At 39.6% G+C, this 26,503-nt stretch overlaps 1 protein-coding gene across 1 annotated transcript in view; it reads right to left on the bottom strand.

Moving 5' to 3' along the window:
• NRXN3 (neurexin 3) overlaps nt 1–26,503 on the bottom strand; it is a 703,958-nt gene that overhangs the window by 489,130 nt on the left and 188,325 nt on the right. The window lies entirely within an intron of this gene.

Below are 26,503 nucleotides of genomic sequence, written 5' to 3'. Positions count from 1 at the left end.
AGCTCCTCAAATGACAGTTGGAGAAAAACCATACACAGCTTTAGTGATGGTGCCTTGCACAGCGCTGACTTGACACCCACCTGGAGCCCAGGGACAGCTGTAGCCCACAACTCTCTGCTATTAAGAAATGTTCTCTCAACATAGAAGGTAGTGACATGAGTTAGCACAGAACAGCTTACTTTCTTTAAAGCCCTAAAGTGATCAAAAGATCTGATGGGCAGCACAGAGCATTTAAAAGGAGTGAGAGCCTTTGGGATCAGCTGGGTGCCAGCCACTCTGTAGGCACAGCTTGCAGAACCAGCAGGCTGCCCTTCTGCACAGCCTCCATTCCCAGCCCCTCTCTGCCAGACGTCTCACAGCTGGGGGGAAATGCTGGCTCAGACTCACAGGGGACACAATGGCAACACTTAAAAGAAAACAAGGTATTCTGCTTCAGAAAAATGTAATTAAACAATTCTCATGCCAGCCACTTTTCCTCAAGCTCTGCATCCATTGTAGAAATAAAAAAACAAGAAACAAAAAACTCACCACAGATTCTTAGCACCATATTAAGTTTTATGTCCATTAAATTTTACCTGCAGAAAATAAAACAATTTGTCTGTTTTCTGTCTTTTCATAATGCATTTTTATGCCTCTAGGTGTCTGCCTGTTTGGACTCTAGGGGCTGTAAAAAGTATTCTGTACACCATTACCTGAATAAACACCCTATAAATTACATCTGATATTTATCAGCCTCATGGCAATTCTACTACATTAGAAACAGTACAAGAGTGTATTTAGATTGATAAGATATGGGTAAAAGATTAGCATACAGAGATGTCTAAAAAAATCCATGTCTGCTATTCTAGATGAAATACATACACATGTTACTTTAATTAACTTTCCCCGCATTTGGAATTCCACCAGGATACAAAGATAGCTGGATCACTAAATCAATAATATTTTCAGCTCAGCCTGATACTTCACCAGAACCATTCAAATCAATTTATCCAACAGAGATATTTGTCCCTGGCCTGTCACTATGGCCTGCATTGAGCCTCCTGCACTTCTTTATCTTCTGGCAGGGCCATCATAAGCAAGTGACACAGAGGGCGATATATGGGCACTCAAATAAGTTATAAATCCTGCATCCCTTCATCAGCCATCAGCCTAAGTAAATTTACTCCAGTCAGCATTGGCAAAGACTCTCTCTGCCCTCAGGAACAAGTCAGCTCTAAGATGACATGTTCTTCAAGGAAGAAGCTCCTCATTGATTTTGGGAAAAGAAGGCACTGCAATGGGAAGGAATGGCAAAAGGCTGCATCCCTGACAGGTAGTGATATGCCTAAGTATCAGCAAATCTCTTCCATGTATTCAGATGCTTCTCAAATGTTTAGAAATCCAAACTAACAATCTGGCACATAAGAATCCAACACAGTTATTCCACTGACCAATCTTTGTTTTAAGACACTACCCTTAAAGTAGTAGTAATAGTAATGAAAAAACCCAACCCAAAATACCCAACACCGAGACCCAAAAGAGTGGGCAGCTACCTGCGCTTCAGGATAAAGATAAAGAAAACTGAGTCATTTTAAAAACTCAGAGGAGCAGTGAAAGATACTCTCCTTTTGCATAACAGCATATCCTAGGGTTTCTTACAAGGTCTTTTTGAACTCCTTTGAGAATGTCACAGGTGTCCATTTCCCTGTCACACAGCTAAAAGGATGGTAATTGAAGCCATTTACTCACTAATGCAAGAATCCTTCACTGACAGGGTACAGAGGTAGCCAGATGGTCCAGCCCAGTAGAGACATCTTTGCACAAAGCACTTGAAATGCCAAGATCCAGAACTGTAGGTACATACTAACTCCTTTCCTCCCTGCTGTAACTGGAGGCCTCACCACTGCACGTGTTTATTTGATTAGCAGATATCACATCTGCAAAGCTCCTGGGTCTTCACTGCTTCCCTCTCCCTTTTCAGTGGAATGGATACCAGCTCTACAGCACCACTCTGCACTCAAGGGGCCAGGTCTAAGGAGCTTTGTCATGGCAGGTCAGTCCCTGGATGCAAATGGCTACATAGCTACAACTTCTGTCTATAGAGAGAAATGCAGAATAGCGAGTGTTTACACCAGTGAAGTCAGAGCCCTGGCCTTTTCCCTAGCAGAGGATTTATGCTGGTCAGCTAAGAACTAGCCTGATTGCATCTAAACACAGATTTGATATTATGAGTATCCTGTTATCCACTTTTTTGTGATTTCTAAGTCACAAATTACCCAAAAAACCTTATAAGCTACTATAAAGAAAACATTGAAACACTTTCCCAACAAAAGCAAAATTATGACATTTTGTCCAACAGTATATTAAAAGTTACAGCAAAAGGTGAGAGAATTAAGATAAACAATGGATCAATTCTGAAAGATCTGGTACATGTTTTCTTACCCTGGCATACTGAGGAAAGCAGAGATAAGGGCGCTTTCCACTCACCAGCATTTCCTTTCTTTCAGACACACAAGACTTTGGAGCAGTTATGATAGGGGGATGCTTTAGGTTTGAGACACAGCCAATCTGTTCCAGCCTGGACACACAGGCTCAGAACTTTACCAATGATTTCCTCATCAACAGCCTCACAAAAACAATTTTCCAGAGGTTTTCCACATACATACAAATTTAGTTCAAAGCACAAAACATCAGCATAAAAAAATTTAATAAGCATCTCGGTTCAGCTAAAGGTAAAGTTTTAGGCATTTAAGGCCTAATTTCAGTTTGGAGAAAAGTTCAGGTCAATGGTTACGACCCTTTCTTGTAACAAGTTCAACTACAGAGCTTTCAAACAGAAATCGTTCAGCCCACCCTGCCCTGGCATCTGCCCTCCTCCTCTGCACCCACTCCCAGAAGTGCACGTGCAGGCACACTCAGACTCTCAATCCCAGCCATTTCACACCATCATAAAAGCAGCAGCCTCCTCTTTCCAGTGCATACATCTCATTACCCATCCTTAGTACACATCTTGAGTAATGCAATTTAGTTCAATGTCACCAAGAGAAAGACATTCCTCTGGGACTGTCATTACCATAAACCACAATCTGCTGCCAGTTTATATGTCCTTATCCACCCCTTGTTTTAACTTTATAAAGCATAACTAAGTGTTTTGCACTCCAGTTCTGTCACTTAGATTCAGAAATCGTTTCCTCTTTCCCCCAAAATCATGCTTTACATTTTGCTCCCCTGTACATCCCTTAATCTTTTAATCCCAGCCCCACAGCACAGTTCTGTTGCCCCATCAGCACACACTTGCCCATCCCAGATTGACTGCCACCTTAGAGAACTACTTCCCTGTCCTCTTAAAAGTCAATCGACCTCTCAAGACTACATGATTCTCTAGCCAGCAACCTCAGAGGGCTTCATGCTACTTGTCAGGTGAAGCAGGACAATGAAGAGAGGTCATCAGAGTAATCATAGCTGTCCTGTATGAATAAGCCATCTCAAAGTGTGATCCTACAGCAGCTCAACAGCTCGAGAGTTAAAATCATGCAGGAGATTTTAACATGTCTACAGTAGAGATTCTTTTACTACTTGCCTGTGTAGTCCTATGCCACCAGCATAGGTTAAGGTGTCATAACAGATTACAGAAAGAAGCTTGAGTCTTGAGGGGAAGCACTCTGGAAATTACCAATATTTATATTTTGCTACAAAAAAGGCATTAAGAAACAAAAACAACCAAACCAAAAACCTCCAAACTACTAGAAGGAGCTACAGAGGGTTTCAGTAGTAGAGTTAATAAGAAAACAGGCTCAAATCAAGTGTATCCAAATCAGAACATGATCTGTGAGGTGGTAGTTAAATACCTGGGTGATGAGTATTGCAAGTATATGACTGCACCCTGTGTCTATTAGGGATAAAAGTCTTATTTTTCATGATTAACTTGAAAAAAGTATGTGGGAAAGAAGAGCAGAGGTCCCTTGTCAAAGAAGACATTTCTGGACTTAAAAGTAGAAATACATGAGACTTCAAAATCCTAAAAAGTGGACTTTTATCTACATAGTGATTGAAGCTGGTCAGAAAAGCTAGGAGAATAATTTCATGGAACGCAAGGAAGTTTTTACCTTATGCAAATATTGAAAAACTTTTTTCGCTTATGAGAAACAGTTAAATCTCTGTTAGCTAATATATTTATTTGCTTTTATTGTTTCATCAGTTTTAATAAAGTCTCTTGTTCCCTAAGATTTTTAATGCAAACTAATTTTATGAAGATTTTGCCAAAAATCAGACAACTTCTGAAGAGAGGTGCTGAAACATAGAGTCAAGAAACTACTTCTATTGCTCAGTTAGAGAGCAAGCATATATCCAGGCAAACTCTGTTCCCTGCAGGATGGTTTACATGGACACAAGTGGTCCAGGTGGTCCTGGTAACATACTGGATCGTTCACTGATCAAGAAGCACTGGAGATGCATCACCCCATTACTGTATCCATCTTCTGATGTTTGTGTACATTTCTGTCACATGCTGCTCACACCAGCTCACCAGACTTCTGGGTGCAAAAGCTTTGAAACGTGTCTTGGTTATACAACAGCAAATGTCTCCTTAACCCTTCAGAACTCTGGCAAAAAAAGGAGGGCATGTGCAATTATAGCATGACCAAATACATTTTGCCTCCTTGGACTCTTCCCCTTTTAGCATGGTGTGGAATTTCCCTTCATCTATTTTTTTTTGTTTTGTTTTTTGAATGCTGTGAGTGACAGCGTTATATGCTGTTGAAAATCCATCCAAGTCTATCTCAAAGGTGTGGAGCATTATCTTGGTATGCAGCTAATAGAAAAATGACTTTGAAATGAAAGGTGCTACAGGAGCACAGGTGCCAGGGATCCCATGTCACTGAAAGATTCACGGAGTTTTTACAACACTTTACTCCTTGTACTTTATGCCTCTGAAAACGAATACATCTGCTCCTTTTTTGCTAAATTCTAGTGTCCATGCCTTGTAAATGATAATGAGAGCTCCAGAGGGAGGAAGAGTCAGGCCCCAGAGTGCATGCAGTGACCCCAAACTTCAGCAAGGCAAGGTGACTTGGGAATGTCATTCCTTCAGTGGAAAATTGCACAGTGGGAAAGACAGCAGAGAGAACAATAGCCTGGTGTGCCAGAGCAGAACCCAACTGCTGATTACTAGCTCCCCTTGCACAGGAAGGCAAAAAATGTCACATGGCTCCAATAATAAGATTTAAATCCTCCAAGAACAACAAAATAACACAAAAAAGATTGCTAAAGGGGAAAAGCCAGTGCTATAACTGCAGCTGAAAAGCATCATTCTTTGTACCAAGAGATGCTATGACAATAGCATTAAAAATAAATCACTCTTTTTTTGTTCACCAGTGGCATTTGTCTGCCACTGCTTTTAATTCAAATTGGGCTGAAAAACAAGACTCATCCATTTTGAATCCCGGATCTCGTGTAACAGTAAGGGGAAAGCCACACAGTTATTAACAGCCAAGCAGTAAAGAAAAAGGAACTTGATAAAGCTGGTACATTGCAGGCAAAAAGAGATCATTTTGCTGCTTTGGAATTTCAGCAAGGCTGTGGGAAAGCTTATATATTAATAAAACATGATTATTGACATTCACTAAGACTTATTGTTAGGTCTTTCCCTTTTTCTTGTATACTTGTACACTTGTACTTATTTATCACAGTCTATAAAAACCGATCATGAAGTGTAAAAATGTTAGAATTACTTTATAAAGGGTTATACATCTATACAGTGTAATTCTGCAAACAGCTTCCCAATATCTCAAAAGCATTATATATAAGAAATGGCATCCTGTTCTTTAGATTGAGGTCATACTGCCATTTTTAGCATTAGACAACACCATAAAGGCCTTCAGATCTCTCATACTCTATAGCATTCACATTCTTTTTCCTGTTTTACGGACTAGGTTATTCTGAAGGTTTTTTTCCTCCTAGGCAGGAAGATTTCTACACTCTAGAAATAATTATCTTATCACTTGATGTGAGTCTCAGTTGGGCAGACTAGAGAGAAATAAATAATCAAAGAAATCAAGCAGCACGCCTGCTCATTTAGGCCCTCTTCTCCTTCAACAGCCCAATGCTTCTTGCTTTCTTTACTTGTTCAGGATTTTAAAGACTTGGGAACCATTTACAGTCATGCACATGTTTACTTTTACACATCACCCCCAAATATTACTCATTTATACCAATAAGCAGTACATTGGCTAGTAGGTACTTCCTAACCACTCTCTTCCTTTTCATTAGCATCCACATTATCTGTTCAACACATGAGGGTCCTTTAAGAGACTTCCCATCTTTTAAATGAAGTGGCTCATAAGTGACCTTATTCTGGTTCTGTGAAATCGTATAGGGCACATCAGCTTATCTCCTAGCTTTTTTCCTTTACCTGTCTCTCCTCGATAATTTACAAAAACCCAAAATCTTTGTGTGCTGCTGAGAAGAACTGGCTCATGTTGCAAACCTGTTTCCATGCAATAAATTCAGCATTAGAGCAAACTTCTGAGGTACCTTCCATATGTCAGGTTTCTTCTTTGTATGCTCTTTCAGAAGAGAGACAAGAGCCCCTAATCTGCTGAATCTGTTCTGCCTTGGCTTGCTACCAAACTTGCCAAGAAAAGTGATAATCACTTGGTCCATTTTAGAGAAGCACAGGAAAATAGATTTTAAAGAAAAGGGAACTAGCTACTTGTTCTACAAAAAATAAAATTAAACCCTGGATTTCACCAGGACGCCAGAAGAGCACATACTCTGGCACTACATCCACTTTGGAGTCCTCCAACGCCTTGAGCTGTTGTAGGTTTTTATTCTTCCTTCTACTTCTTTTTGCCCTTTTTCCTTAAGACATGCCCTCAGCTTCCATAAGAGAGACTCAGAATAATCTCTTAGTACCTGACAGAAACAAGATCTTCCCACAGGCAATCATTCAGCCAGAATATCATTTATCTTCTGCTTTTCCCCACCTATCATTATGCAGTTTGAAAACCCTGAATGGCCTGGCAGTCCTTTATGCTCATCCTTACCACATACCTGAAAGAAATGTAACTGCTACCAGCTCCATTTTGCTAATATGAGCTACAAATGTGGATTTAATCAACTAATTGAATGCACAATCCTATTTACAAAAATGTTCATGAGCAACAGACAGTAACAAACCTAACATATCTATTTTGGGAAGAGATGATTCAGGCCCTGAAGGATTCTGTTGCTCATCATTGACCATTAGGGGAGTTTGAATAGTTCAAATATCCCTATGGGGCAGGTGTCTGTGTAAGGTAAGAGTGAGTCTACAGTGTAAATGAATGTACCAAGGCTCACCAAGGTTTGCTTAACAAGGAACAACTCTGCCAGACCAGCCAGGCACCACAAAGCACCTCTGAAAAGGATACCAGGAGTGTTCTCCAGCTGCCCAAGTCAGTGCTGGGAGAAAAGGACATATCCCAACACTGCACCCAGACATGGCCACCTTTATTCCTATTAACCAAGCATCAAAGGAGGTAAAACTTGCAAGGAAAACCAGTAGCATAATTCAGATAAGAGTCACACTTCCACAAAATAGCCAGTTAAAAAAAGACCAGAATGTTCAAAAATCCAGGTCTGGGCTTTCTGAACACAAATAAATGCCAATGCATGTACAATACTGGTCAAGGAAAAATAACTAAAACAGATGCAGAGGAAGGCTATCAGGGGACAGACAAGCCTGTCTGGGAAAAGGAATATTAAAAAATCTTGGCTTGTTCGGACCATCTAAATAAATGTTGAGAGGAGATACATTTACTGTGCACAAACACCCAGGGGTAGAAATAGCTGAGGAGCGGAAATGACTATTTAACTAAGGACAATACTGGTACAAGAACAGATGGTTATAAACTGCCAAAGAATAAATTTAGACTGAAAATTAGACAAAGGTTTCTAATCAGCAGAGCAATGAAGCTTTTAAAAAGCTTTTACAGGAAACAGGGGCAAAAAGCTACTCTAAATGAGGGATAAAGCCTCATGCATTTCTGAAAGGTATTATGAAATATGGCTCCCTATCAAAGCACAGTACTGGAGGTAAGGACTCCTGAGGTTCCTTGCAGCCTCCTGCTTCTCTGCATTTCACACTAAAATCCACTTACAGCAGCACCAGCATATCAGAAGCACAGTTCTGAAATACCTTGACCTCCCAGAACAGCTACATGAAGAACCATTCTGGCTGGACCCTGCTGAAGGGTAAAACACGATAGCTTCTAAGGGAGGGACCTCAGGAGCAGCCAAACTTATGAAGAAAGCCTGAGCTGAACCTTTACATTACCTTATTATGAAAGCCACAGACAGAGGGCAAGCACAGACAGAACACGTCATTTCCTTGAAAGCTCATAAAACAAAACTCTTTAAAAAATTCCAGGGGCTCATGGGTACAGAAAAATTTCTCAACACACTGCTCCATGCCAGACAGCCCTCCTGGTGACCATCAGTCATTGAAAGATGTAGTTTTGTTGTCTGACCATACAATATCTTTATCAAAACACCAATTTTTAAAAATTTATTTCTTTTTATTAAGGTTTTCCATAAAATACAAGGATGGAGCATTGTGTTTCTGCTTTCTAGTCTTTTTTCAAGTCTTTTTACCCATACACAATGGTAAATATTTGATCTTTGCAACACATGCATGTGCCAAAAGTGATAAATCATGAGAGGAAAGAAACTTCCTGAGAAGTCCTGCAGAATTATAGGCTTTAACCTGTTTGCTTCATTCCTTAGTTATGGCTACATTGTGTTTATACCACATACAACATGTATCATTATTTTAGGATCAAATAAAACCCAAAAAAAGCCTCTCAAAAAATAGGAATTTGCCACAAAGACTGTCCAGCAACTGCCTCTTGACAGCCATTTCTAAAGTCCATATTATCAGGGCAGTTGAAGATATTCTAAACATTTCAGGCAAAGGTGCTTGGAAAGCCCTAGACCCTGAGGAGATATTCTCTGGCATACTGAGAAAAGAGGCCAGAAATAGGCCATAGATAAGTTATCTGCCAATTGGTCCTGATAAAGTGAGGAAACACATGAGGTAGTTTTGGAGAACACAAACTTCACTGCTTCTTCAGAAAATCTTCAGCTGACTGATGTAAGACAGTATGCGGTTTTCAGCTGCAAGCTCTGTCCCCTTGGGCAAATTACAAGGGCTCCACAATTTATACAAATAACCCTAGAAACTGTTCCATGCAGAGGCCATAACCATTACCACTGTACATCTCCTTCCACAGACTAGGACCACATTCACTGTGACTGAATCCTCTGATGATGGGAGGTTTTCAACTGCATGCCTGATTAAATGCTGCCTTCCAGAATTCTTGGATAACAGGAATTAAATTTTAATGCCCTTAATCTAGTTGACACTTTTTTATAAGCTCTTCCTCCCCTCCTTCTCCTGTGTTATAAATGACCAATTACCTAATCTAAGGTAATGCAGGCTTTGGTGGAGGCTAATGAAGATGCGGTGGGTGAGATCCTGCTTGCAGCACAGTCCCATTAGGAAAGGTTAATCACCTCCTATCTTACAATCCCACGTTTTAGCTCCAAACAGCGAGGGGGCAGAGAAAGAGGCATCCATCACTTTAACCAAATAGTACAGCAAATGCCTGGCACTTGATCAGCAGTAAGGTGCTCTCCTGATGGGAAGAGGAAGACTGCAAAATGAAGACTAACAGTGACTCTCCAAGGTTGCTCAGGGACAGAGATGCCCATGTAGGAAGTAGGAAAGGGAAACACTCCCAGATAACAGCTGAGATTTCTGTTTTGGAAGAGAGGCCTACATCTTCCTTCCCTGAGAAGGAAGTGCATCACTCAGTATATGATGTTGCCCTTTCAAGAAATCAAAAACCTTGTCTCAATGAAATGTGAATGAGCAGCTGAAGGAAACAAGAGAGGAACAGTCCCAACCTATGTAGAATGAAACAAACCTTCAGCATTATTTTATAATTCCAAAGCCTCAGGAACAGCCTAGGCAATGGAGTAGTGATATCTCTTTCTCTACATTCAGACTATCCATTGCTGTTCAATGTTGATCAACCAAAATCATTTATCTGCAGTGAAGTCAGAATGCACGTGAACATAGAGCCAAAGGGTTTGTTTGTTGCATCAACAAGGCCTAACCCTGCATAGCTACACCTGCTGCTGTAGATATCTAGAACTAACCTTCATGACACCAATTCATTCCATTACTAAGTCCTTACTCAGAGAAAGAATAATTTCTTTTGTGAAGTGAGGCAATGGGATGGTTGGTAGGAGGAGAGAAGACATTCCTAAAACTTTTGCATTCTGATTGACTACACAACAATGTGTAATTACTACAAAAAACAGGGTTTTGTTTAGTTCTGTTCTTGGTTTGGTTTTTTCTTTTGTTTTGGTTGGTTGTTTTTTTTTTAACTCGGAAGGTTTTTCCTAGAATTGTCTTCTTTCATTACCACTGTCCATGACCATTAAATTTCCTGTATGTAAACAGTGAAAATCCTTCCTTCTTATCCAGAGATACTCCCAGAAAAATGAGAAATACTTTAGTTGTGAGACAAAGATATTGCCTCTTTCCTGTCTATATATCTATCTATATATATATATATATCTCCATGGCTTCAGCAATTAAGGTCCTTTAGAGTTCTTGCCCAGATAACACAAATATTCTCCCTTTCATCATTTGAGATATCTTACAAACCCAATTTATGCATTTAAGAATAGGTCCCATGATGTCAAAGCTGAAATAGGATCCCTTGAAACTGGTAACATGCATGGCAGAAGATAGTAAATAATTTTTTTGGCTGTGTTTAGTCATGATCAAATTTAGGCTCTTTATAGTTCTAGAGCAACCTGTCATCAGTGAGTGCTCCATTTATTTTGCAAAGTAGGAGGATGTTTCCATGCAGTCTAAACTTAACCTTACTTAAACAATTTCTGCTTCTCTCTACTCTTCATCGATAAATATTCAAGTGAAACATTTTATGTTAATTTCTTCTGAAGCAGAAAGGCAGACAATAGTGGCAAAAGAATCTTCTGCTTGGAAAATGAACAGCGAAGAAAACATTCAGATGGTGATCCTCCACAGCTGCCTACTTGAACTGCCACCAACTCTGACAGCTAAGGGACAAATTGAGAAAAAATACAAAAGGAAACCCATACAGACAGCTGAAGTGGCAGGCAGAGTTTAAAATTTGATCTGAGTGATCGCTTTGCAAATCTGCAGTGTATGTAAGACTAACATTAGGCACAGGAGAATAAGAAACCTAATTTAGGAGTATGAAATTGCTTTTTAAAAGGATTTTGAAAAAAGCTTAGAAATTAGCTTTTCAAAACTCCTGTCCCAAAATTGCTTTCAAATTATTTTCTAAATACTTAACCCTTTATTTTACTAGAATAAACTTTATTTTTTCTTCTTTTTTGTTAAGGCTTATTAATGTGTGTCTTTAGATGAACTAGCCAACATTGAGCATGCTTGTTTTAAGAACAAGTGATAAACTTGCATTTTATGCCCAGCTAAGTTGAAATAAATACTTGCAGGTTCTCAAGCTGTGTCTACACAGCCATACTTGTCAGGCAATGTGCAGAGAGTCAAAAGGACATACTATCACACCTATTTATGATAGAAACCAGTGTAGTACAATGAACATATGAATGGATACAGCAAAGACACTAACTCATGGATTGCACCAGTCCAGGTGAAGATGTCCACAACACCCCATGGGCACTAACAAAGAAAAATTTGCTCCATACAAACTGCAGGGAAAAAGCTCTACATCTTCCACATGGAATGGCTGCAGTTAAACAAAGACCAGCACTAACATCACACTAAGAGACAGAGCCCAGGCGCCCTCAGACAGTTCCAGCAGTCTCTGCCATAGGTGGTTTCAAAGATCAAAAGGGAGAAGACAGATTTACTGCCCAAGCCAGAAGGTCCCAGGCACAGGAGGAGTGTGGGCCTTGCTGTGCCCTGCTTCTTCAGGCAGACAGTCATTCACCTTAAGATGATATTTCCTTTTCCTTGGTGTGTGAAACAGAAGGTAACTCTCAGGTGGATTCAGAGTTATCCATAAGTGTCTTTGGATATTGCTGCAGCTGGTCACTCTGCTTGCTAGTTTGTATTGTACTGGTGAGTAAGGGAAATAATAGGATAACTGCTACCAAGGACTTTCCTATTACAATTAGGAAAATTAGGAAGAGATACTTCCATTATCAGGTTCACAAGTTTTACAGGTTTCTGAGAACATCTGATCTCAACTTTTATTTTCTGAGAGAACTAGCACTACCAAAACATCCAGTCAAAATCTGTAATTGGCAAATGCTAGAGATCATGAATAGTGGCTCCATCAAAATTTCCTGTTGGATTCCCAATTAAAAAATTACAGCTTTCAGCATTTATTCAACAGTTTTCACCTACCTGGAAAATACAAAACTCTTATTCAGCTTTTGATCTCGCTTCTCTGATCACGAGCCTTAATTAGAGCCAAAAGCAAGAGAACTGTTCTGATGTTGAAGCTTTTCCTCAAGAACTTTTCAAGATCTTCCAGTTCTCCAAAACATCCCACAAAGTAAGTTATGTAGTGGTCATCACAGCAGAACAGCTGTTATTTTCTCAGAGACTGAGCCATATCCAAACCAGAGGAAGATACATAACTGATCCCAAACTAGCTCATCTTCCAACTGCCTTTTGAAGAGGATGCTCTCTTTGACATCAAACTGTCTCACTACCTTCTGTAGCTAGCAGTTCCCAGACTGAAAAGATATATAAGACAGGAGCAACAAATGCCAAAGGAAACTTGGAGTCATTAAAAAACAAAACAAAGAAATTAACAAAAAAACCACAAGCAAACAAGGAACAAGGGAAAATTTGCTCCATGCTTCCTAGTTTAAAAATTCTGTCTCTGGAGAGTTCAACCCCTTCTGCTCTGATGTGTCCTCCTGCTGTTTTACTGCAAGCTCTGTCTATTCACAGCTGCTGCTCTGCACAAGTCCTGGGCTGCCTTCAGAAAAAAACACATGGCAAAGTTGGAGAGCCATTTCCCCCACTCAAACAGCAAATCCCAAGTCGGAGAGAAGACACCAACACAGAAGTCAGAAATCTGCATTATAACAGCAATGACAAGGTGAGTCAGGGCAAAAGCTGTACTCATCAAACTAATGAGAGTAGCATCAGCTATTTCCCACACAGAACAGGTCCTGTTTTGAACTAGTCTACCTAACCCATGCTGCTGCATTCTTATCCAAAATGCTCTCAAGGGACTGGTGCATTGTGATCCAGTCTGGACCTCAAAGCTCAGTATAATCTATATGTAGTAAACACGAATCACTTAACTGGAACAGCAAGAAGAGTTATTTGCTAACATGCATGCTTTTGAGGAAGGCAAAACAAGTAACACATTATATGGAGAAAACACCTTCACACTGTTATTCATAGTGTCTTGATCATATTTCTCAATCCCCTAAACCTTGGTGCCATAACTACTACATCAAGGTAAGATAACCCCAGAGAAGTATCTGGGGAGGACTCAAAGACAAAAACCTATCAGTGAAGCCTAGCTTTTATTGTTTGGTAAATTTTCATGGTAGCAGAGACAGGACACTGATTGAGAAGTGATGAGAAACACAACTTCTGAAGTTAAAAATCCCTCTGCTGTATATCTGATGATACACAGAAGCACTTCTGAAGCTGTATCTGGGAATTAAAATTTGAATGAGAAATCAGAGATGAGCTTTGAGCATTGGAACATTTACTAGCATCTTAAAAAACTTGCTAGAGGTATCCAGATAAGAAGATTTTCTTGCCCTGGAGAACATGCATGACATGGAATTTCCATGCCACAGCTCTTGGGGATTAACGGCTGATGGCAAAAACTGCTGCTTATATCCAAAAACATGTCCTGAGGTAAGGGAGTAAGAAACAATCCTCACACAATGATGTCATCAATTAGGTCCTAAGGTTCCCAAGATAAGTGAAAAGTAACAACTGTGAAAATTGTAAGATGTGCATTAGGAGTCCTGCTGAAATGCATTTAGCTATTTGAAATGGAACACTGTTTCTGACTTGCCCCAAAACTGCAGTTACCCCACATTAATCAGGACTAGTCATAAAGAGTTAAAAAGTGAGGAGGGTCTCAGCCTCATTTAGGCATGTAAAGATTTTGTGCCTCTTCTCTACTAATCACCTCCACAGCACTTATGGGGATTTGAGACTAGATATTATAAATCAGGAATTGGCTCTCAGTCAGCATAAAAGCAGGAAAGTGCAGGTTCAAGCTTTTGAAAACTGCTAGAACAAAAGTGGGAGGATAAGTGAGGTCAGACTGTACTTTACAGAAGCATGAAGAAATGAGAGGCAGAGCTGTGAAGACACTGGACACACATCTACAACTCACAAAGATATAAGTGATAATCAGAAAGCTAAAATGGCAGACTCCAGGGACACACAACGGATGGAGGAGCCTTTCACCCCAAATATCTGCTTCTGTAAAAAAAGAATCTGTTCTACAGAACAAAGGGAATGTCTCTATCCATAACTTCAAAAATAACTAGTAAGTTTTTTCTTTTACTTTCCACACTGACACAAAACTCGCTTTAGCTACCCAAGAAAGGCTAACACCCTGGCAAGTTTGTCAAAGGTGACTTCTCTTTTACCCCCAAGTCTCTTTCCACCTTGTGGCAGGATCATCAGAGGACTTCAGCCATGTCAAAGACAAGGTTCTAAAGTTCCCTCCTTGCAAAGACAGTACCCTCAGTAGTGCCCTACTCCAAATGTAACTGAAAACAGGAGAAATAAAAAACAAAATAACTCCCAAAACCATAAATAGGAAAGCATATGGTAGGAGAATGAGAACAGCAGAACTGCTAGTTATTTTAAGTGACAAGATCACATAATTTAAGTTTCCAGGGCTGAAGCCCTGGAACATTTTGCACAAGACTTTAATAAATAAATAAATAAATGTGGAAATAGGCAGACCCCTGCAACATGCAGACATCTTCCTGACTCAGCAAGCTATTCACAAGGAACGGCCACACACTGAGGTTTTTCTTTTTAGTATGTCTGCCCTGAAACTATGGCATCTGGAAGCAGCCTCCAGAAGGTTTCCTAAACCCTCAAGTCATGGCAAAGCTGCAGGACTCAATAAATATCAAGGAAGACATAATCTGTAGAGGACTATACAAAGCCTTAGGTGATTTTGGAAAACCTCTTTTTGAGATTAATTTGGAGAGGCGAAAAAGACAGCTGGAAGATAGAGATTATTTCTAACTTCATTTCAAGTTTTCATAATCCAAATATCCACCAACAACCTGGGAAAACTCAAGCAAAGGATTCCTCGGGTCTGTGGGTACACAGCACCATCTCGTGGAGTAAACGAAACAAGTATAAAAACCAAGGAATGATTCCAGCACTTGAGACGTCTGCAGCTTGGCTTTTTGACAGGCTGCTCTTCTAGAAGGTTAACAAATCTCTCTATCGAATTTGTGCTTTATAAAAAAAGTTCACTGCAGATCTATAAAGAACAAATGAACAACAAACAACTCCCTATTTTTATCTCTCAAACTCATCACCGTTAACATAAACACTGCAGGCCTCTTCATAAATAGAGTGTGGGCAGACAACCATCTGTACTGAATTTTATTTGCCAGCAGGCCTAGCACAGCTGTGAGCACCCTTTTATTACAAGTCTGAATCTCATGTACTTAAGGTGGGCAAAGAAAACAAGTCTACAAATGCTAAATTTGCCAGGAATAACAATCTATTCTCTCTATTTAGTACTGGAAAAGAAAAAGCCCTTTTCCATTTAGAAAAAGAGGGCAACTCAGAGAAGCAGTTATTTCACCCTTTCAGTATTTGCTCCCAAATATGGAGGTATGCTAGCAGAGTGTCTGAGAAGGAACAGCTTAAGTCACCCAACAGGTTCACATCTTAGTGGCAATAAATAAGGATTTCAGGCATTACTTTGAAATCATGAAGACCTGATTAGTTTTTACCTTATGACAGGCAGAAATTCACTTGTGCAACACAAAGCATTTGAGTGTCCTCACTTCTAAAGGAGCTAGGCAAATACAGGGGTCTCTGTGCAGAAGGGATGTAGTTGCTCTTATTTTCAGCTCCATCTAAATTATTGTGTTATACCCAGCTTCACTCCAGCAAATACTTCAAAATTTATTCTTAGTTCATCCTGGCCTCCAGGATGAAAGTGGTTTAAAACTAGAAAGCACTATGTATATTGTCTATGCATTTCATATGCTCCCATAGTTATTTTAGTACAGGTCTCTCAAGTGTGATATTTGGACTAAGCATGTTCTCTGGTACGCTTAATTTAAGTTTAAATGACTTGAACTATCTATATTCCATGCATATGAGCCACCAGTAGTAATTCCACAGCCAAGTGGAGATCTCCACAAGGATGCCTCCCTTAAGACAAAACTCAAATTTATGTTTCAAGTATCCATCAGAAGCATCTCTATCTCCGCATGAAGGGCTAAGGGATTTAAGCCTCTAACCTCTTCCAAATAGGAAAAATGCCACTGGTAACAAGTGCAAAAAACTGAGACAAAAGAAAGAGAATAGGCTGGTGGTTTAGGTTTTGTGGTTGTTTGTTTTGGTTGTTTGGGTTTTTTTGAAGGTTTTTTTTCTGACAGTACAAACACTTAACTGCTATGATTTGTGTTAAACAATATGAAACATAGATAATTCTGACTGATCTCAGTTTCTAGCATTCAAGAAACTATAACAAGATAAATTCCCAGGATCATCCCCATGCTGCAGCACTATATGCCTCAGCATCATGTGGCATGTAGGATTAACAGGATGCCCTGCCTAGCTCAATGCACTACACAAATGTGCACAACTCAGCAATAGTTCACTCAGGTATTTCAGATATCTCTGCATGATAACTCATGTATCAAATGCATATTCTGCAGAGCTGACAGTACAGTTACAAGACATCAAAATCATGCCCTATTGGGTAACTTTACATGTTTCTGTAAAATGCTATGCCCATTGAACTCCAGACAGATACTGGTATCTCTGCCTCTCACACACATGTACAGTCACTCAAACAGCAGGAGTGCCTACAACTACTTGCTGGCAATCAGATTCACAGTCACTGCTTCTGGAACTTGGGCTCACTTGCACAGAGCCAGGTCTGCTCAGTTCATTCTGCACTGGTAACACAGCCAATCCAGTGTTACAACAGCAAAACAGGAAAATGAGCCTGCTGATGTCAGCAATAGTGCTGCCTTCTGTAACGTGCAGTTGGCTCAGATCCATAACACAAACCCTGGTGCACACGCACTTTTTGTGACAGTCTGCATATCCAAGTGAAAGACACCTGATGGCTGAAGTCTTGAGTATGAAAAAGAAATACCAATATTAGCCCTCTCTTCAGCATTTTGTGGTGTTGAGCTATGAAACTATCTGTGACAGATGAACTGTTAAAGACACAGATGCTTCTGTGGGACCTATAAATTGTATGATGGATGGCTTGTGATAATGCTATCTATCTTCATCATTTGTCTGAGATCAGAGGGCAGAAATGTAACAGACAGAAGGTCATTTAGTACAATCTGAAAAAGAAAAAAAAAAAGAAAGACAATAAATATGACAGATGGTTATGGGAAGCCAGCAAACCTGACACAAGTTTTGCTGTGGTCAAGCACTGCAAATAGGTTTCAGACCAGAGACAAGAGGAAGAATAGAGCCCCAACCACACTTCCTTCAAAATAAATGTTGGAGTCTCTCAGGGAGAAGAATATGCTTTTATTTGGCAGTTATATTATTAAAGGCAGAGTCTAATCAAGACATTCTGGTCCAGAGGTCAGTTATGTTTTCTGAGACAGTTACTTAATAGGCATGAGCACAACTACTCTCACATTAGAGCTAGAGACACCTGACCAAAAGCTACAAAGATCAAACTCTGCTTTCGTAGGGATGGAGTCATTTTCACATCTCTTTCCCCATCCTGCTCAAGACCATGCTCTCAAGCACTGCTGGCAATATACAGAAAGGCACATCCTATACTAGGGAACCCACCACAAGCCCATGCTGCTTACCTCCAACACAGAGGTCGTGAGGAGCCAGTAGCTTATTAAATAATAAACCTAGGCAGAGGAGGATGAACTAACTCAGGTCAATGCTTTTAAACCAAGATTAGTTGTCTTCTTTCTCAGGATTTTAGGCATTTTCTGCTAACTGTCACAATGAATTCATCCTTATGATGCAGTCAATAAATCCTGAGTTTTGTTTTGAAAAAAATGAAACCAACCACATTTTGCTTTTTTATTCCTTCATATTTTCTGTTCAAAGCTATTCCAATACTTTCACTGAAATATGCAAAGTTTTTCTTGCCCTATGCGTGCAGTTTTCATCAATTAAACTACCGCCCATGAAAAATTTTCACCAGCTCTGTATGCACCAAGACTTTGAAATTAACTAACATTCACAGTTTGGAAAGCTTTTTAATCTGCAGACAGCTATTAGCTAACTGGGGTTTCAGTTAACACTTACATCCCAATAGAATTCAAGTTATACGATTATTCTTGGGATTTCCTACTAAAAAGGTTTCTTACCAAAAAGCCTAATTCCTCCCATAATCAGAGAAGTTATTTTGTGTCCCAAAATCTCTAAGGACAGCAAAAGGCAACTGAAGTCCCAGACTCCTATCCCAGCATTTGCCAAGGCCTCAGATGTCAGAACACAATGAAACACCTCCGCAAAGATAAATTAAATCCACCAAAATCTGCTCCCCTGTGCAAAGCTTGCTTCGCAGGTACCCAAGCAGCCAATTTCAATCTGCCCCTCAGGGATCATTATTAAGATAACTGTAATTAAGGTTTTTCATCTAATCCCCAATGTTCTACAGCTGAGATTATATACCAGCTCCTGGGTAACAAGATTGCAACATAATAAAGCTATGTCCCTATTGCAGCTCAACTCCACTGGAGATCAATAGTAGCCTTCTGTCAATGACAGGAAATAATTAGTACATTAGGCAGCTCAGATAAAGCTGCCTAAGGAACAATCTCCTTCAGGACCACCAACTCCTCCTGCCTTTGTTTTTCTGTTTACAATTTCCATTGCAAAACAACAAATAAGCATAAAAGATGTCTCTTGATCCCTACTGACCCCAGCTTACTCCCTTAGGTAGCCCCAGACTTGCAGGCCCAAAAATCAGAAACAAGAAAAAAAGTTTAAAAATTCCAGTACTACCTCTGTCTGCATGTTGGCATTCTCTCAGCTACCCACACTGTAAATATTTTATGACATAGATTTGCCCACCTAATGACTGTAATCTTAAAGGCAGCTTTTAGTCTAAGGTATGTAAAAACAATATATATGAATCTTAAAAACAAAACAATTAGTCATATTTTATATGGGGACTGAGAATCCCATAACATTCTGATCTGCAACTACTGACATAAATCAGAAGTTACCTCATTGAATTAAAATAATTACTTTATATTTATAAATGTTACTGCAAACAAAGTCTAGGCTGTAAAATACAAAACATTTACTTCAATCCTCATCTATTTGTTCTCACCCAATAATGTAGGCTCCTCTTGGTAAAGTGTTCTCTATGTAGACAGCCTGGGAAACAAGCAATAATCACCTTGAGGATCCTAGAGGAATAAGGAGGCAATATAGTGTGTGCTATGGCAAACAGCTCTATGCTGTCTGGAAAGCGCCAAGTGACCCTTACCCCATCTCATTAACACCATTACACCCCACTTACCACTCATCAGATTCCCATCAATGGCTTAAAAGCACACATATATAACTCAGCTGAGTGCTGCAAAGCCCAGGTAGGACACACAAAGCCCAGGTAGGACAAAAAAAAAAAACAGATTAAGGATTATTGCAGTCAGATTTACTGTCCTGGATGGAACAGTAAGTTCCATCCAGGACAGTAAGTCCAACATGGAAATCATATTTCCATAATCCACAGTGCAACTTACTACAGACTCATAGAGGGTTGGAGGGAATGATCAAAGCCAGCTGGGTGTTCAGCTAGTGGCTGGGTATCCTGCTGCAGATCAATTGCAACAGCTGAAAGACCAAACAGATTTTTCAAGTTTTTTTTTTCCCTTCTCTGTGCAAGAACAGGTACTATCTGCATACCATATGGCACTCAAAATACCTCATGCTGATGAAACCATAGTAGGTGTGAGATTATCAAAAGCATTTGAACAATACAATCGAGGACAGAAGTTTGATAGCATTGTGTGGGGGAAAAAAAATCCATTCAATATAAAAGTCCTCAAGTACAGGGTGATTCTTGCCTATAAAATCCAACTCTACATACATTTTTCATTATCTTCCAAATTCAGTTCTGTCCTATCTTCTGTGAAGAAGCTACGATAAGAAGAAAAGAATCTTTAAAGAGTAAAATTGATGGTTGAAGACTTTTTGTATTTTTCTGAGTTTTTACATTTACTGCTTCTCAAAACAAATACAAACACGTGCAGGATATTACAAAGAAAACGCTACATTTAAAATTAATCAAATCATTGTTGCAGTTGACAATTTGGAACACTTAATTTATTATCTTACATTCAGTCAAAAGATGTGCTTACAGATCATCATCGACAAATGGAGCTTGAGGTGACAGAACAGAGACTCCTATTCTGCTGTACAACATTTCTGTTTCTGCTGCCAGCTTATATCAGTGTCTTATCAGTGATTACACCCTGGGTGTGCCATTACTGAAGGAACAGCTTCTGAGGCCAAATTTCTCATGGGGCAAAATCCATAGGACACAGTACCACTTGCTCAGCTACTTTTGAGATGAAAAGTGAAAATTATTGTCATGACTACCAAAGAGCATCAAGTTAAAAAAAAAATACTCTCAAAGGGAGCAGAGATCACAAGGAACAAAATTATGGCAAGAGTCTTCTGTGACATGCTTATGAAAATGGCATAGCTGCTGAACAGCACCAGGGAGGGAATTAACTGCTTGAACTGTTCAAAGGCTGATAACAGAGGCTGTAATCACTCCCACCTGCAAAAAGTCTCTCTCCTTCCATGCTATTGAAGTCTGTAGCATGGCTGGACCATAGCTTATATGCTGACAGCAGCCAGGTGTGCACAGATATCAATGACTGATTACAGCTCTCATTCTAAATGCTCCTTCTGCCAAGCTGTTGAAGCAATCGTAATTAAATTACTCACTAGAGACCTAGATGCATTTTGGGGATCACAAAAGGATAAAGCTGGCTAGCTTTCACTATTAAAAAAAGGAAACACTTTTATGTCAGGGCACCTTGAGAAGCTGAAAGGTGCAGAAGAAGCAATTTCAAAAAACACCTGTCACTCAAATTCCTTCTTTCTCCCCCAAAACAGGGACAGACAAATTTCTCCCTCTAATGTTGACACTGCCCATTCCGGATGACTCCCGAATGGAACATGGGGCAAACAAGTTCTTGATCTGCTGTCTGATCTGATGTTTAACAGCTCTTACTCAGGGGAGGGAAAAGTCCCTTTAAGTACACTGAAAAGAATGAGCATTCTTAGATCACTGAAGAGCCAAGGCCATTATGTAGTGGGCTATTACTAAGCATCAGAAAAGTGCATGGTGCTTTAATAAGAAGTAGCACCAGTTCCTTGCCCTAAAGATGTTACCTTTCTTGGACCTGCAGGGCAAATTAAACAGTGCTAAGGAGGATGAAAGCAGGGTTCACTACTCAAATCACATTGGTACAATTTACATCATGTACTCAAATACAGAGTTGCATTTCCCTTCTTTTTAATCCCTGTTCTCAGAGGATATGGTCATTCACTGTCAGAAGACACCAAAGGCTTAAGTTAGAAACTGAAAATGAGCCATCAGCCAGAAAACACTAGTCATAATAAAGGAAAGACCACTAAGTAAGCAAGAGCAAAGCATGAGGAGAGAACTAAGAGGTAGGCAGTGTCTGACCTGTTGTAATGAAGTATGATTCACTCAAGATAAATCAGAGGTGACTCTTGCTTCATGTAGGATGGATGTCTCTGTAGTATCAAAGGCAAACCCCCAAGCATGCTGATATTTAAACAGCTGACTGGTTTAGCCATGCATGACTAATGAAGTCTATGCAGATTTATTTTCTACACACTAGCAACCTCTTGCTCTCTGACTCAGTAAGTGAGTAAGCTGGGCACATCAGAAACAAATGGGTGGTAATTAAATATGAACAATAAGAGTGTTTCTGTAAGTAAATCAAGCTGAGTTTTTGGCATTGACATTAAAGGAGGTCATGAATTCTGGACAACAACTGGCTCAGATAGTGAAAAACACAAAATACTGAGACAGAGGGAATAGGGCCCATCTCCCAACAGGGGCTCTGAATCCTGCAATGTAGAGCACGCGCTGTAACTGCTCAGTGACTCACCAAGTTTGGGGTGCAAATGGCTCATGAGCACATCAGAATAAAGCCATCACCATAAAGGAAGGGTTACTTAGCCATTTGCTCTGCTAGTAGTCTCTTCTAATGACTGTTCTGCTATGCTATTTAAGCAGGTGTGAGGGAAAACAGTTCTGCCACTCCAACCTAGTTTACAGACTATGCTCCAGAAGCATCAATACACTTTCATACTCATTCAATTACTTTGTAGGGTGCAAAAAAGAAGGGCATTAATGAATAGGAATGGGCCTGGTCTGACAACCTTGGTATGTCACACATGTGGGGCTAAAGCCAGCTTCAATCTTTCTTAATCATTCAAAAATACTCAGGGCTTTACTCTAAAGCATTGGTCTTAGACATTTCTTGCTAATTTTGACATCCCTCCTTTTATGTCAAGTAAAAAAAACCTATTTTGGCTAGTAAGCCTCACTCACTATGATTACATAACTGAAGTTACCAAAAGCTCTTCTTGTGATGGCACTAAATTGATGAACAATGGAACAAAGTCACCATAACTCTCTTTCCCTCTAATCCTTCCCTCCTCCAAATGCGATTCACATAAAACCAGTAAAAGCATATAGGTTATGCATCATATGCAAAGGGATTGTGGAAAAAAATACAACTTGCACAAAAAAAACCCCAACAGCCTTGTATACTACTTCTCTCTCAGATAAAAACAAACATCACTCAGCCAAGCAACCTCATTGGAAGGTTACTTAGGAACAGGATCCTTGAAAAGCATGAAGACTGGAGGCATATGAAGATACCAACACAAGAGGACAAAGAGCTTGGGCTGCTTTTTCTCTTTACCGATCAAATGGAAAAGTAGTTTTTAAACCAGGTGTTTTAAACCAGAATATTACAACCCAAAGTTTATAAATGAATAATATTTATAATGAATAAATAACCCCTCTAAAAATACAATCACTAGTCAGCAGATGGATTTAACTGTTTCAACAACAACATAAAACCTGTTTGAAAAGGTGATTTATACTCTGCTTGCACAAGTCATTGCTGCAAAGCATTGATTTTTCACAGGCAAACCCCTCCACTAATACATACTTGTGTCACCCTGGCAATTGCTCTTGGAAAGCTTGACCCTCAGTGTTACTCGTGTGCATGAAGCACTGAGTAAAAAGCAGCATTTTCTATGATCTACTTTGACATGGATATACCATTTGCATTTGCTAGATTGCATAAGAGGCAGCATTGGCATTCTCTCTTCTGCAGAAAATGTTATTGTTTCATCAGATACACAAGAATGTGAATTAATCGAATCTGTAAAGCTGTTCATAGACAAATGTTTAAATACAGGTCACTTCTCAGGTAGGTTGGAATGCTCAACTATCATGTTTTTATCACATGTCATGGTTAACATTATCAGGATAGAGTTCACCCCAGATGCAAGACACTTCACTAACATCATGGGTTAACTTTACTTATGCTACCTTACATGCTTGAAGTTGTACATTTGAACAGTCTAAGCAAAAGCTTGGCATGCCAAGCAGGCATTATATTTCTAATATTAACTGCAGTACACTTACACTGACTTCCTACATCTTAGAGTAGTATGTAGATTCTTAAAATAGGTTGAAAGCCCACACTGAATGTGATGCTGAAATGATTAAAACATCTATAAAGATGGAAGACTATGGAACAACTTCAAAAATTTGAAGATATATTTTAAATGACATGGAAAATAGAACCAGTATATCCTGAATAGCATTATTGCTTCTATTTCTACCTTTCATTTCAGGTGCTAGTACTGGCCAGTGTGAAGGGCAAACCTTTAAATTCACTTTTGTACAATGGACCATCTCAAATAACTTGAGGAGAGGGGGTGTCTGTGGGTTATTCCTGAGTTTGGTTTTTTTAAACATCAGTACAGTTGTACTAGTCAGAATGAAGCATATTAAAACTGAATTTATGCCCCCATAGCTCCCATTAATTCCTTATTCTGAAGCATCTTGATTACTACAAAGTCAAGAACATCTAAAACAGAGCTACAGACAAACAGCTAAAAGGCTATATCATCATTTCCATTAGGAATTTAAATTCTAGTCTTGTTAAGCAATTCTGGTGAATGGCTAAACAGGTCTATAGGTTTACAAAATGCATCTCTGTCACCTCTGAAGAGTGAAGGGGAATTACAGGTGCTTCCTCTTCATCCTTCAGAAACAGCAGTTCCAAGCCATTTGCATCTGAATTAGGAAGTTTAATGGCCTAGTCCTGGGACAAAAATTAAACCGGAAAAACATATTGGTGCACCAAGCTTTACTCAGGATTGATAAGACTGAATATCTTTGCAAAGTTTGCTCTAGCAAATAATAAAAAAAGCAAACATAAATCACATCTACCAATAGTTAATTAGGGATAATCTAGGCAATTAACAATAATTGAAGAGAACACCATACTTCCCATTTATCAGTCTCAGAGGCACAGATATATTGTTCATCAAACACACAAAAATTAAAATTTCCAGTGTGGACAATTGACTTAACATAAATAAAAACGCAAAATATGTAAAGTAAGTCAGCCTTTTGCTATCATTTTCATTGGGTAAAACTCTACCTGTTCCACTTACTTCAATACTCCATATTTACACCTGTGGGAGACCATTTTGACCAATTGCTCATAAGGTAGAAATTTAGCCATCTACTAAATTAATAGAATTGCCTGCTGTGGCCAAAAAAAAACTTTTCACCAAAGGGCCTGATGCATTTCTAAACAAAAGGCCTCAGGTTACACAGAAGCTATCTCCCCCTGCCATTACTTGCACTAAAATGCAGTCCAGTGTATTTGCTTCAATTGATAGATGCCTGTACTTGGATTAGCAACCACATCTAAAAGGCAGGAAGGAACAGGACTTCAGCCTTCTCAACTACACACCCACAATGTATCTTTACTGTACCAGGAAGTCAGGAGTAGAAGTCTATTTCCAGTATCATTATACATGGCAAAGACAAAATCAAACAAACAAAACCCACAAAAAAAAAAAGTCATACGCACTTTTTGAAGGTCCAGGATGAAGTCTTGTCATGTTCCAGAAGGACACTACACGACTTACCTTTCCAGATCACTTTGAAGCCCACATCCTTCTGCCTGCATTTGTAAATTACCAGCCAGGCCTGATAACTGGAGGCTGGCTCCTACACTGTCCACAGCTCCCCCACTCATTTCAAGCTCCCTTCTCAGCATTATTTCCAGCTGCCAGCTCTAAAAATCAGCAAGAAATCCCCAATTACAGACACAGGAACCTGATTCTTGCTGATGCTTCTGGGCCTGCTCTGAGCCATTAGCAACAGCTTAACAAGGGCACAGCAATGTTCTGGAGTTGTGAAGCCAAACACATTAGAAACAAACCCCACAGTATCAATAACCTAAGAGATTTCCTGGATATGTATTTAAATGCAACCCAACAGAATTCAAAGCAGTGTTTCTTTCACACATTTGTGTGCCACCCTTAGCAAGTCTAAACTGATTGACTGAACAAGTAACTTGAGAGTGGGAAAGTGGGTGTCCAATTGATAAAAGCAAACCAAAATAAAAATGCAGAAAATTGGCACCAGATCTTGTGACTCCAACATGAAATGTTTCTTCTGGACCCAAAGGAAACATTCTGAATTCCAAAGCAATCCAAAACCAGACATAGCATTACAGTCTATGAATCTGTGTCAGTAGCATCTTGTTTATACAGCCCCTGTCAAAGCATGAATGCTGGTAGGCCTTTCCAATATCTGTTTGAGAGAAATATGCTGGAAGAAATGGGAGACCAACACAGACAACACTACATACTATGAATGACTCAGAAAAGCAGGCATTTTGGCCTTCAGCAGAGACTGATTGTCACCATGTGCTACACAGCCTGTCACATGTGCCATCAACTCAGTTATGTCTCAGACTTTTAGGGGAAGGTTGCAGATATGAGAGTGCTGTGGCACCAATATTGCATGGACCTTGTTGGTACTACTAATTAAGTCTACCACAAATACCTTAATGAAAAGCAGTTTTTTCTGTGTTTAAAATTTATACAGTCAGTGAACCAAATTATTGAAGCCTACTGTTACACTTACTACAGCACTCATGATGTATTCCTTCATTCCCTGCCTTGGAGCAAGCCAGGGAGAAG

This window comes from Ammospiza nelsoni, chromosome 6 (genome assembly GCF_027579445.1).
Source record: "Ammospiza nelsoni isolate bAmmNel1 chromosome 6, bAmmNel1.pri, whole genome shotgun sequence".
Lineage (NCBI taxonomy): Eukaryota > Metazoa > Chordata > Aves > Passeriformes > Passerellidae > Ammospiza > Ammospiza nelsoni.
This window is presented reverse-complemented; position numbering and strand designations above follow the sequence as displayed.